This window comes from Pinus tabuliformis, chromosome 9, assembly GCF_031772625.1.
Source record: "Pinus tabuliformis cultivar Carrire ecotype Pingquan chromosome 9, CPIR1, whole genome shotgun sequence".
Classification (NCBI taxonomy): Eukaryota; Viridiplantae; Streptophyta; class Pinopsida; order Pinales; family Pinaceae; genus Pinus; species Pinus tabuliformis.
In genome coordinates this window covers 1,401,581,402-1,401,595,802 of record NC_142307.1, presented here as the reverse complement: position 1 = coordinate 1,401,595,802, position 14,401 = coordinate 1,401,581,402, and the positions used below count along the sequence as shown (strand labels likewise).

At 37.9% G+C, this 14,401-nt stretch overlaps 1 pseudogene; it reads right to left on the bottom strand.

Moving 5' to 3' along the window:
* LOC149153784 (DNA replication licensing factor MCM6-like) overlaps positions 1 to 14,401 on the bottom strand; it is a 32,076-nt pseudogene that overhangs the window by 14,339 nt on the left and 3,336 nt on the right.

The following is a 14,401-nucleotide window of genomic DNA, read 5'->3' as shown; positions in this document are numbered from 1 at the left end:
ATTTTAGGGTTTATAATATTTATCTTAGGGTTTATGTACCTTGGGTTTATAATATTAAACCCTTAGGTTTAATATTATTCCCTTGCGTTTATAATCCCTTGGGTTTTTAGTATTAATACCTTGGGTTTATAATATCAATCCTTTGGGTTTATAATCATGGTTAACCATGGGCAACCATTGTCGAACGTCACATGTCTCGACATGAAAATCAAGCATGTTCAACCATCATCAACCATCTTCAACCATGGTCATTCATTGTCAACCATGATCCAATGTCACATTATAACAAATATTGTCTCAATATGAAAATCAACCATGGTCAACCATCTTCAATCATAGTCAACCATGGACAAATGTCGTATTGTGACAAATATTGTCTCAAAATGGAAATCAATCATGGTGAATCATGGTCAACCATGGTCAATCATGCTCAATCATGGTCAAACGAGTTTCCAATGTCACATTGTGACAAAAATTGTCTCAATATGAAAATCAACCACGTTCAACCATCATCAACCATCATCAACCATGGTCATTCATGGTAAACCATGGTCCAGTGTCACATTGTAACAAAGATCGTCTCAATATGAAAATCAATCATGGTAATATTACTCCAATGGATTTATTAATCGCTTTGGTTTACAATATCGATCCTAAGGTTTCTAATATTAATCATAGGGTTTATATTTCATGGGCTTAATGTTAAGCTTATGGTTTATATTAATAACCTTACGATTAGATATTAATATCTTAAGTTTATAATCCCTTGGGTTTATAGTATTAATCCTTTAGGTTTATTAATCTTAGGGTTTATGTTCCTAGGATTTAATATTAATCCTAAGGTTTAATGTTATTCCCTTGGGTTTTTAATATTAATCCCTTGGGTTTATTAATTGCATACATTTATAATTTTAAGCCTAAAGTTTATAATATGAATCTTAGGGTTCAATGTTTATTTTAGCATTTATATCCCTTCAATTTATAATATTAATTCCTATGGGTTTATAATCTGTTGGGTTTATCAGTCCCTTGCATTTATGATATAAATCCCTTGCATTAACTAATATAAGGTTTCATGTTCCTAGGATATAATATTATTCACAAGATTTATAATATTAATCTTAGGGTTCAATTTAAATCTCTTGGGTTATAATCTACTAGGTTTATAATATTGTGTCAATATGAAAATCAGCCATGGTCAACGATGACCAATCATGTTTATTTTAGGTGTTGTAATATTTATCACAAGGTTTATATACATTGGTTTTATAATATTAAATCCTTGGGTTTAATATTATTCTCTTGGGTTTATAATCCCAGGGGTTTTTAGTGTTAATCCCTTGCTTTTATTAGTCCCTTTGGTTTATAATATCAATCCCTTGGGTTTATTAATCTAAGAGTTCATATTCCTAGGGTAGAATACTATTCATAAGGTTTATAATATTAATCATGTGGTTTAATCTAAATCCCTTCAGCTTATAATCATGGTCAACCATGGTCAACAAGGGTCCAATGTCACATTGTGACAAAGCTTGTCTCAATATGAAAATCTATGATGTTCAACCATCGTCAACCATGGTCATTCATGGTCGACCATGGTCCAACATCACATTGTAACAAATATTGTCTCAATATGAAAATCAACTATGGTCAACAATCTTCAATCATGGTCAACCATAGTCAAATGTCGCATTGTGACAAAGATTGTCTCAAAATGAAAATCAATCACAGTTAATCATGGTACATATGAAAATCGATCACGGAAAATCATAGTCAACCATGGTGCAACATTACATTGTGAAAAATATTGTATCAATACGAAAATCAACCATGGTCAACCATCATCAACTATGCCCAACCATGGCTAACCATTACCAACCATGGTCGAACATCGCATTGTGACAAATATTTTCTCAATATGAAAATAAACCATGGTCAACTATGGTCAATGATGGTCAAGGATAGTCAATAGCCATGGCCACATTGTGGCAAAGATCGTCTCATGGTCCAACACCACATTTTCACAACCATGGTTGACCATGGTCCAACGCCACATTGTGACAAATATTGTCAGTGTGAAAATCATCCATCAGCAACCATGGTCCAATGTAACATTATGACAAAGATTCCAACAATATGAAAATAAATCATGGCCAACCATAGTCCAATGTCACATTGTGACAAATATTGTCTCAATATGAAAATCAACCATGGTCAACCATGGCCAACCGTGTTTTTTATATGGCTTATAATATTTATCTTAAGGTTTATACACCTTGATTTTATAATATTAATCCTTTGGGTTTTTGGGTTTTTAGAAATAATCCCTTATTTTTATTAGTGCCTTGGGTTTATAACATCAATCCCTTAAGTTTATTAATCCTAGGGTTTAATATAAATCCCTTGGGTTTATAATCCATCGGGCTTTTAGTATAAATTCCTTGGTTTCATAATATTAATTATAGGGTTTATATTCCTAGGGTTTAATATTAATCCTAGAGTTTATAATATTAATCCCTTGGGTTTATTAATTTTAGGGTCTAATATTCATCCTAGGATTTAATTTTATTCCCTTGGGTTTATAATCGCTTGGGTTTTTAATATCAAGCCCTTAGGTTTATAATATTAATCATAAGGTTCATGATATGAATCATCGGGTTTAATGTTTATTTTAGGGTTTATAATATTTATCATAGTGTCTATTTTTATCATACTGTCTATAATATTTAATAATTCTTATAATCTAAGGGTTCATATTCCTAGGGTGTAATATTATTCATAGGGTTTATAATATTAATCCTAGGATTTAATATAAATCCCTTCGGTATATAATCATGGTCAACCATGATCAACCAGGGTCCAATTTCACATTGTGACAAAGATTGTCACAATAAGAAAATAAACCATGTTCAACCATTGTCAACCATGGTAAACCATGGTCATTTAGGGTCAACCATGGTCCAACATCACATTGTAATGAAGATTATCTCAATATGAAAATCAATCATGGTCAACCATCTTCAATCATGGTCAAATGTCGCATTTTGACAAATATTATCTCAAAATGAAAACCAATCATGGTCAATAATGGTCGAACGTCACATTGTGACAATTTTTGTCTCAATATGAAAATCAACCATTGCCAACAATGGTCAATCATGGTCGATAATAATCAATAGCCATGATCATGTTATGATAAATATTTTCTCATGGTCCACCATCACATTTTCGCAACCATGGTCATCCATGATCAACCACGTTCATTCATGGTCAACCATGGTCATCCATGCTAAACCACGATCGAACGTTGCATTGTGACAAAGATTGTTAATATCAAAATCAGCCATCGTCCACCAAGGTCAATCATGCTCAACCATGCTCAACCATGGTCCAATGTCACATTGTGACAAAGATGATCTAAGTATGAAAATCAATCATGGTCAACCATGGTCCAACGTCGCATTGTGACAAATGTGGTCTCAATATGAAAACTGACTATGGTCAACCATGTTTGTTTTAGGGTTTATAATATTTATCTTAGGGTTTATATACCTTAGGTTTACAATATTAATCCTTTGGGTTTTTTGTTTTTAGTATTAATCCCTTGTTTTCATTAGTTCCTTGGGTTTATAATATCAATCCCTTGGGTTTATTAATCTAAGCGTTCATATTCCTAGGGTATACTATTATTGATATTGTTTATAATATTAATCCTATGACTTAATATAAATCCCTTGGACTTATAATCCATTGGGTTTATAATATAAATTCCCTCGGTTTATAATATTTTTCATAGGGTTTATATTCTTAGGGTATAATATTAATGCTAGGGTTTAAAATATTAATCCCTTGGGTTTATTAATTTTAGGGTCTATATTCCTATGTTTTAATATCCATCCTAGGGTTTAATGTTATTCCCTTGGGTTTATAATCCCTTGGTTTTTAATATTAATCCCTTAGGTTTATTAATCCATTGAGTTTATAACATTAATCGTAAGGTTCATGATATGAATCTTCAGGTTTAATGTTAATTTTAAGTTTTATTATATATATCTTAGAGTCTATATCCCTTGGGTTTTTAGTATTAATCCCTTGGCTTTATAATATTAATCATACGATTTGTAAAGGTTTATAATATTAAACATATGGTTTATATTCCTACGGTTTAATGTTAATCTTAGAGTCTAATGTTATTCCCTTAGGTTTATAATATTAAGTCTAACAATCATTGTCACAATGTTATATTACATTATAACTTATTCAATGTGCATTGTTATATTAAAAAACTTGGATTTAATACAAGGTTTATAATATTAAGGCCTTTTAATATTAAAGTTTAATATTGGGTTTATAATTTGTAGTATTAGGATTTATAATATTAATCTTTGGGTTTACTCCTAATCCCTTGGTTTTATCAATCCATTGGGTTTTCAATATTAATCCTCTGGGTGTATCAATCCCTTAGGTTTATAATATTAATCCCTTGGATTTAAAACTATCCCTCTTAGTTTATAATCCATTGAGTTTATAATATTAATCCCTTAGTTTTATTAATTCCTTGGATTTATAGTATTAATCTCTTGGGTTTATAATATTAATCATAAGGTTTATAATATTAACCTCAGGGTTTATATCATTAGGGTTTAATATTAATCCTAGGGTCTAATGTTATTCCCTTTGGTTTATAATCCCTTGGGTTTTTAATATTAATCTAATGGGTTTATTAATCCCTTGGTATTATAATATTGATCCTATGGTTTCTAATATTAAACATAGGGTTTATATTCCTAGGTTTTAATATTACACCTCTTGTTTATAATATTAATCTTAGGGTTTAATATTAATCCCTTAAGTTTATAATTCCTTGGGTTTATAGTATCAATCCTTTGGGTTTATGTTCTTATGATTTAATATTAATTCGAAGATTTAATGTTATTCCCTTGATTTTATTAATATAAAGGTTCATATTACTAAGGTATAATATTATATATAGGGTTTATAATATTAATCCTTTGGTTTAATATAAATCTCTTGGATTTATAATCCATTAGGTTTATAATATAAATTCGTTGGGTTTGTAATATTAATCATACGGTTTATATTCGTAGGGTATAATATTAAGCCTAGGGTTTACAATATTAATCCCTCGGGTTTATAAATTTTAGGGTTTATATTCCTATGTTTTAATATTCATCCTAGGGTTTAACATTATTCCCTTGGGTTTATAATCCCTTGGTTTTTAATATTAATCCCTTGGTTTTTAATATTAATATGAATCTTCAGGGTTAATGTCTATTTCAAGGTTTATAATATTTATCTTAGGGTCTATATCGCTTGCATTTATAATATTAAACCCTTGGGTTTAATATTATTCCCTTGTGTTTTTAGCATTAATCCCTTGGTTTTATAATATTAATCAAATGGTTTATAATATTAATCATATGGTTTATATTCCTAGGGTTTAATGTTAATCCTATGGTCTAATATTATTCCCTTTGGTTTATAACATTAATCCTAAGGTTTATATATTAATCATACGGTTTATATTCCTAGGGTTTTATATTAATCCTAGGGTATAATGTTATTGCCTTGGGTTTATAATCCCTCAGATTTTTAATATTAATCCAATGAGTTTATGATGCAGGAGCATCTGGTTAACAGGGCAGTGGTTTCCGAAAAGGACAGAGGACACGGTTCGTCGGATGGACAGTAGAACTGTCTTTGTTTTTTTTTATTTATTATTATTATCTATTTTAATGTACTCTTTAAATTGCCAAAAACAAGGAAAAACAATACTGTTATAGTTTTTAATTTTAATTAGGAACAGTAGTGATTAGGTAGCATTTCTGTGCTTTACAAACAACCATATTGCGGTTGAGAAATACAAAGAAAAACAGAATGTATCAATTAACTGTAGAAAACCGCATAAGGAACAACTGTTGAGACTAACGATATAACTGACAACAGTTACCAAAAGAAAACTGTTTTGTAGACAGAATTACAAAAAGGGTGAAACGAACCATTGTCGGGGTTCGACTTCGTGTAAGCAAACAGAGCAGAGATAATAAGAAAACAAACGTTCTGTGCATATATATATATATATATATATATATATATATATATATATATATATATATATATATATATATATATATAGATATAGATATATATATATATATATATATTGTGTTCAAAAGCTGTGTATTCGTGCAAATAAGAGTAATATGCAAGACTGTTGAGTAAGTGTGCTACAGGTGTCGTGCTCAGAAGAGGAATAACGAACTAGAGGAAAAACTGTAACAGAATTCATACAACCAGAATCACAGGTATGTGAAAACACAACACAGGCCTTGTCGTTTTCCAAATTAACAATTCATATGAATACGCCGCACAGTCGGTCAAGCATATATATATATAGAACCCTGATACAAGTTTTATTTACATACTGTCTGCATTAGAGAGTCAATTTAGGACCACAGACAAGTCACTAACCCTACCGTGAACAAGAACCGACTCGCACCAAGATTCAGTATTACAATCACAACCAGAAAACAACGAAGGGCCAACATATGTGAAGAACAGTCTAAAGCCAGCAAACAAGTCCAACATTTGAAGTCGAAACACCCTAAGACCAGTTACCAAACACCAAGAGGAAAGAACTACCCGTGTTTGCGAACTGTCGGAAGCGTGACAACGGTAACCATGAACAACCCCACCTGCAAGAACATGCGCAGGAAAGATTAGTCAAGGCGGCACTACAGCTCGGTAAAAGAAAGACAAAGAGAACCTCTGCAAAAGGGAGAGCAGACGAGACAGAGACAGAGCTTACCTGTTCACGGAACCAAAACCTCCGGCCAACCCAAGAGGACTCCTGCTCACGAAGGAGCCATAACATTAGTAACAGGAAAAGAAGATTATAAAAGAATCCAGCATAGAACTCGGAACTTACCATGTTCGCGTGCAGAGTTTCCAACTGAGGACGCCGCCATCGAGCCACTGAGGACCGTGAAGAGGAGCCGAACCGGTGCCGGAAGCACACGGTAGTTTCAGGAGTAACCATTGTCAACAGAGGAAAAAAAACCGAATCATACACAGAATACCAATAATATATGCAGAGATGGAAACCCTCTAAGGAGTTAAAACGACGAAAGCTCAAACCATAACAATATTTGACATGCAAGCTGAGAAGCAACGCGTTCAAACCTTACCAGAACAAGCATAAGACGTCGGAAGAACAGGCTGTGTCGGGCACATAGCAACGACTAGAGTTGAGAGGGCAACCAGGCGTCGGAACAGTGGATTGAATAACCAAACGACAGGAAACCGCACCCAGAAGCATCGACCGTAGGTCACAGAGCTCGTAGAGCGAAGGAAGAAAAACACTAACTGAAACAGCAAAAGTGAGGAGGGCGCGAAGGGTCGAGAACCCTAAACCCCATACAATCTTGCGGATTTCCGAGGCGGACAGCTGTTAAACGGACGGAGGGTTAAGGTACTACCCTCATTAAAACGAATCCATACGGCACCGATCCCGAATTAAACCACACAATCAACCAACAGACCCATCACATTATTACGTTCACCGTGGATTGTTTACACCTCAGCTTACCAGAGGCGGGACCACGTGGGCTGGCCCCATCAAGTGGTATCAGAGCAGCGTTTTGAGGAAGATGGAAGCGCCAAGATGTGGACGTGGGAGAGGTGTACGCAGAGGAGCAGATGAAGGATTGAGAGAACAGATCAGAGTTCTTACAGCTCGTTTGGAAGCAGTGGAGGCGGGCAGGCGAAGAGACCCGAAACTTGGGGATGACAGTGAGGAGGAAGCAGTAACTGCTACAGACGGGTCAGACGAAGAAGCCCCGGAGTTGAGGCTGCTGCGATCAGTTTTATTAGCCAGCAGCAAACCCAAAACAAAGATTTCCAACTATGATGGCAGTCTGTCCGCAGATGTCCTGCTGGACTGGATAAGCGAATTAGATAAGTATTTTGAAAATGAGGAAGTCAGTGAGGATAAAAGAGTTAGATTCGCTGCAACTAAATTAAAAGGGCACGCCCTCTTATGGTGGGATAGCGTCCAAGCGGACAGAAAGCGAATGAACAAACTGCCGATACGAAAATGGCCAAGGATGGTGGCAAAACTGAAGGGCAGATTCCTGCCGAAAGACTACCAGGTTGAACTTTATCGGCGAGTACAGAATTTAAGGCAGAAAGGTATGACTGTCAAAGAGTACACAGAAGAGTTTTATCGAGTAAATTTACGTGTTGGTTATAAGGACGACACTCCAGAAAAAACAACGAGGTATGTGAATGGCTTGAGGATGGAAATATTGGACGAAATCAGTATTCTCTCTCCCCAGAATATTGAAGAAGCCTTTCAGAGTGCTATAAAGGCTGAAGAGAAAATCAACAGAAAACAGAACAACAGGAGAGGAAGAGGAAATGGCAGAGGACGAGGACAGTCCTATGGCAGAGGGAGAACTGCCGCGAACAGTGAGGAAGGTAGCAGTTCCAGAGCTTCAGGGGCAGTAGAGAAAGGAGAAGGCACCAGAGGAGGTCAGTCATATCAGCGAGGATGAGGAAATGGCCATGGAAGAGGGACTAATGTCTAGTGCTATAGGTGCCATAAGTGGGGGCACAGATCCTTCGAATGCCCGGAGGTGGAACAGACTGACCAGAGGGGAACACTTGTTGTGCAGCCTGAGGAAGCTGAAGCACAACCCCGGGAAGTAGAAAACATGGTAGAAACAGGGGAAGCTTTGATTTTAAATAAAGTACTGTTGAAACCAGCCAAGGAGGTGGCTGAACAGACCCAGCGAAAAGCACTGTTCCGGACAGTTTGTAAATCACATGGAAAGTGTTGTAAATTGATAATAGACAGCGGAAGTATAGACAATTTGGTTGCCACTGAAATGGTGGAAAAGCTGGGACTGAAGCGACTCAAACACCCTACACCATACAGGGTGTCGTGGCTACAGAAAGGCCACCAGCTATTAGTAGATGAATAGTGTGAAGTTGAATTTCGCATTGGCAAATACCACGACACGGTGGTCTGTGATATTATGCCAATGGACGTGTGCCATATACTGATGGGAAGACCGTGGCAATATGATCGGAAAGTGACACACGATGGGAAGACAAATTACTATAAATTTACAAAGGATGGGATCAAACACATGCTTGTACCCATCAAAGAGGAGGATGCAGTGGAACCGAGCGGAACAAAGGTGTTATTAATTGGAGGAAAATAGTTTGTGAAGCAGGTTGAGGAAAATGAGGTCAATTATGCAATTGTGAGGAGGATGAAGCCGATGTTGCTGAACACAGAAAAATCAGAACTGCCTAAAGAAATTCAGGAGCTGTTGGAAGAATTCCAAGATATTGTGGTTGATGAGTTACCTGATAAATTGCCTCCCAAAAGGAGTATCAGCCATCACATTGATTTCATACCAGGAGCAAGCTTGCCAAACAAGGCAGTGTACAGGATGAGTCCGAAGGACAACGAAGAAGTTCGCAAACAAGTGCAGCAGTTGCTAGATAAGGGACTGATCAGAGAAAGCTTGAGCCCCTGTGCAGTACCAACAGTACTTGCACCTAAGAAGGGTGGAGAATGGCAAATGTGTACAGATTCGCGGGCCATTAACAAAATCATGATTCGATACAGATTTCCCTTACCCAGGATGGACGACATGATGGATTGTCTTAGTGGAGCAGCTTATTTTACAAAGATCGATCTGAAGAGTGGTTATCATCAGATCAGAATTAGGGAAGGAGATGAATGGAAAACAACTTTCAAGACCAATGAAGGGCTGTATGAATGGCTGGTCATGCCATTTGGATTGAGTAATGCTCCTAGTACTTTTATGAGGCTGATGAATGAGATGTTAAAAGAATTTATTGGTAAGTTCGTGATAGTTTATCTTGACGACATTTTAATTTTCAGCAGAACGAAAAGAGAGCATCTTCAGCATGTTCGAAAGGTGTTCGAGAAGTTGCAGCAGAACAAGCTGCTAATAAATTTGAAGAAATGCACTTTCCTGCAGAAGGAGCTGGTCTATCTGGGATTTGTAGTTGCAGAAAATGAATTGAAGATGGACCCAGAAAAGATTGCAGCAATTATAAGTTGGCCGTCACCAAAGAGTTTATTTGAGGTACGTAGTTTTCACGGTCTAGCAAGTTTTTATCGAAAATTTATTAAAAATTTCAGTGAAATCTGCGCACCAATGTTAGAGACCATCAAAAAGGCCAGCCAACCTTTTTGTTGGACCAAGGCAGCAGAAAACAGTTTTCAACTTTTGAAACGGAAGATAACGGAGAGGCCGATCTTGAGGCTGCCCGATTTTAATAAACCTTTTCAGGTTCGATGTGATGCAAGTGGAACAGCTATTGGCGCTGTGCTCAGTCAAGAGGACAGACCAGTGGCATTTTTTAGTGAAAAACTAAATGAGAGTCGGCAGAAGTATTCCTCATATGACAAGGAATTTTATGCAGTGGTCCAAGCTTTAAAACATTGGAGACACTACCTACTGGGCAATGAGTTCGTCTTGTTTTCCGATAATTCGGCATTACAATATGTAATGCAGCAGCACAAGTTAAACCATAAGCATGCCAAGTGGGTAGAATACTTGCAGAGTTTTACTTTTGTGCTAAAACACATAAGTGGGCAAGCCAACAAAGTGGCGGATGCTTTAAGCCGAAGAGCCTTGCTCTTACAGGAAAGTAGCATACAGGTGATGGGATTCGAATATCTGAAGGATTTGTACCAGATGGACACGGATTTCAAGGAAGCTTTTGAAGCCTGCCAAAATCCCGTATTGAGGAACACAAGCCCATGGCTAGACTATAATTTACAGGAAGGATTATTGTTTCGAGGTGGGCAGCTATGTATTCCGGACTGTTCGATGAGGGAGAATCTAGTACGAGAAAAACATAGTGGTGGACTAGCGGGACATTTTGGCATCAACAAAACTTTGGAGCAGCTCGGGCATTTTTATTATTGGCCTAAAATGAGCAGGGATGTGCAGAGATATGTAACCAGGTGTAAAGTCTGCCAACTGTCGAAAGGACACAGTCAAAATACTGGACTTTACACACCCCTACCTGTTCCAAGCAGGCCGTGGGATTCAGTCAGCATTGACTTTGTCCTAGGACTGCCTAGAACGCAGCGGGGATATGATTCAGTGATGGTGGTGGTAGACAAATTTTCAAAGATGGCTCATTTCATTCCTTGCCGAAAAACTAGTGACGCCACGTACGTGGCACACCTGTTTTTCACAGAAGTTGTTAGATTACATGGCTTACCCAGGACTATTGTTTCAGACAGGGATGTAAAGTTCACAGGACATTTTTGGCGCACCCTGTGGAAAACGTTGGGCACGCAATTGAATTTCAGCTCTGCGTATCATCCGCAGACTGATGGACAAATGGAAGTGGTGAACAGGAGCTTGGGAAATTTATTACGAAGTTTGACTGGCGAAAATTCACGATTATGGGATCGAGCTCTTGCCCAGGCAGAATTCGCTTATAACGATTCGCCCAATCGTAGCACCGGATTTAGCCCATTTCAGATTTTGTATGGTATGCATCCTCGGGGAATACATGAACTGCGAGATTTGGGAAATCTAGAACGGAGAAGCGCGGATGGGGAAGATTTTGCAGAAGCAATGAGCGAGCTTCATGAAAAAGTCAAATTGAGATTGCAGGACAGCACACAGAAATACAAACAGCAAGTAGACACAAAGCGACGAGAGGTGCATTTTGATGTTGGAGACGAGGTCCTTGCGCATCTGCGCCGGGAACGGTTTCCTAAGGGCACATATAACAAGTTGAAATACAAGAAAATTGGTCCATGCAAGATCCTGCGGAAGTTTTCAGCCAACGCTTATGAGATTCAGCTGCCACCTGACATAGGCATATCACCTATATTCAACGTGGCAGACCTGTTCCCATATCACGCCCAGGCAGAAGATGATAGTGCGGTACAGCCAGAACGGGACACCCAGTTAGAAAGCAGTTCTTGGAAGAAACAGTTACCTTCGGCCCGGACCCATGAAATTGAAGGAATCCTCAGCACCCAGGTAGCCAAGAAGACGCGCAGGAAGGAATATCTGCATTACCTCGTCAAGTGGAGAGACCGTCCAATGGAGGACAGCTCGTGGCTCGACGCGACGCAGATACAAAAGGCTGGCTATTCGGTGGAGGAACTCATGGAACGGAGCCATGAATTTCTTTTACCCCGGGAGCCTGATGCAGGAGCATCTGGTTAACGGGGCAGTGGTTTCCGAAAAGGACAGAGGACACGGTTCGTTGGATGGACAGTAGAACTATCTTTGTTTTTTTTAATTTATTATTATCATCTATTTTAATGTACTCTTTAAATTGCCAAAAACAAGGAAAAACAATACTGTTATAGTTTTTAATTTTAATTAGGAACAATAGTGATTAGGTAGCATTTCTGTGCTTTACAAACAACCATATTGCAATTGAGAAATACAAAGAAAAATAGAATGTATCAATTAATTGTAGCAAAACCGCATAAGGAACAACTGTTGAGACTAACGATATAACTGATAACAGTTACCAAAAGAAAATTGTTTTGTAGACAGAATTACAAAAAGGGTGGAATGAACCATTGTCGGGGTTCAACTTCGTGTAAGCAAACAGAGCAGAGATAATAAAAAAACAAACGTTCTGTGCATATATTTATATATATATATATATATATATATATATATATATATATATATATATATATATATTGTGTTCAAAAGCTGTGTATTCGTGCAAATAAGAGTAATATGCAAGACTGTTGAGTAAGTGTGCTACAGGTGTCGTGCTCAGAAGAGGAATAACGCACTAGAGGAAAAACTGTAACAGAATTCATACAACCAGAATCACAGGTATGTGAAAACACAACACAGGCCTTGTCGTTTTCCAAATTAACAATTCATATGAATACGCCGCACAGTCGGTCAAGCATATATATATATAGACCCCCGATACAAGTTTTATTTACATACTGTCTGCATTAGAGAGTCAATTTAGGACCACAGACAAGTCACTAACCCTACCGTGAACAAGAACCGACTCGCACCGAGATTCAATATTACAATCACAACCAGAAAACAACGAAGGGCCAACATATGTGAAGAACAGTCTAAAGCCAGCAAACAAGTCCAACATTTGAAGTCGAAACACCCTAAGACCAGTTACCAAACACCAAAAGGAAAGAACTACCCGTGTTTGCGAACTGTCGGAAGCGTGACAACGGTAACCATGAACAGCCCCACCTGCAAGAACATGCGCAGGAAAGATTAGTCAAGGCGGCACTACAACTCGGTAAAAGAAAGACAAGAGAACCTCAGCAAAAGGGAGAGCAGACGAGACAGAGACAGAGCTTACCTGTTCACGGAACCAAAACCTCCGGCCAACCCAAGAGGACTCCTGCTCACGAAGGAGCCATAACATTAGTAACAGGAAAAGAAGATTATAAAAGAATCCAGCATAGAACTCGGAACTTACCATGTTCGCGTGCGGAGTTTCCAACTGAGGACGCCGCCATCGAACCACCGAGGACTGTGAAGAGGAACCGAACCGGTACCGGAAGCACACGATAGTTTCAGGAGTAACCATTGTCAACAGAGGAAAAAAAAACCGAATCATACACAGAGTACCAATAATATATGCAGAGACGGGAACCCTCTAAGGAGTTAAAACGACGAAAGCTCAAACCATAACAATATTTGACATGCAAGCCGAGAAGCAACGCCATCCAACCTTACCAGAACAAGCATAAAACGCCGGAAGAACAGGGCTGTGTCGGGCACATAGCAACGACTAGAGTTGAGAGGGCAACCGGGCGTCGGAACAGTGGATTGAATAACCAAACGACAGGAAACCGCACCCAGAAGCATCGACCGTAGGTCACAGAGCTCGCAGAGCGAAGAAAGAAAAACACTAAGTGAAACAGCAAAAGTGAGGAGGGCGCGAAGGGTCGAGAACCCTAAACCCCATACAGTCTTGCGGAATTCCGAGGCGGACAGCTGTTAAACGGACGGAGGGTTAAGGTACTACCCTCATTAAAATGAATCCATACGGCACCGATCCCGAATTAAACCACACAATCAACCAACAGACCCATCACATTATTACGTTCACCGCGGATTGTTTACACCTCAGCCTACCAGAGGCGGGACCACGTGGGCTGGCCCCATCAGTTTATTAATCCCTTGGGTTTGTAATATTACTATTAGGGTTTAATAATAAACCTATGGTTTATAATATTAATCCCTTAAGTTTATAATCCTTTGGGTTTATTAAACTTAGGGTTTATGTTCCTATGATTTAATATTAATCCTAAGGAAATCCGTTAGGTTTCTTAATTGCATATTTTGATAATGTTAAT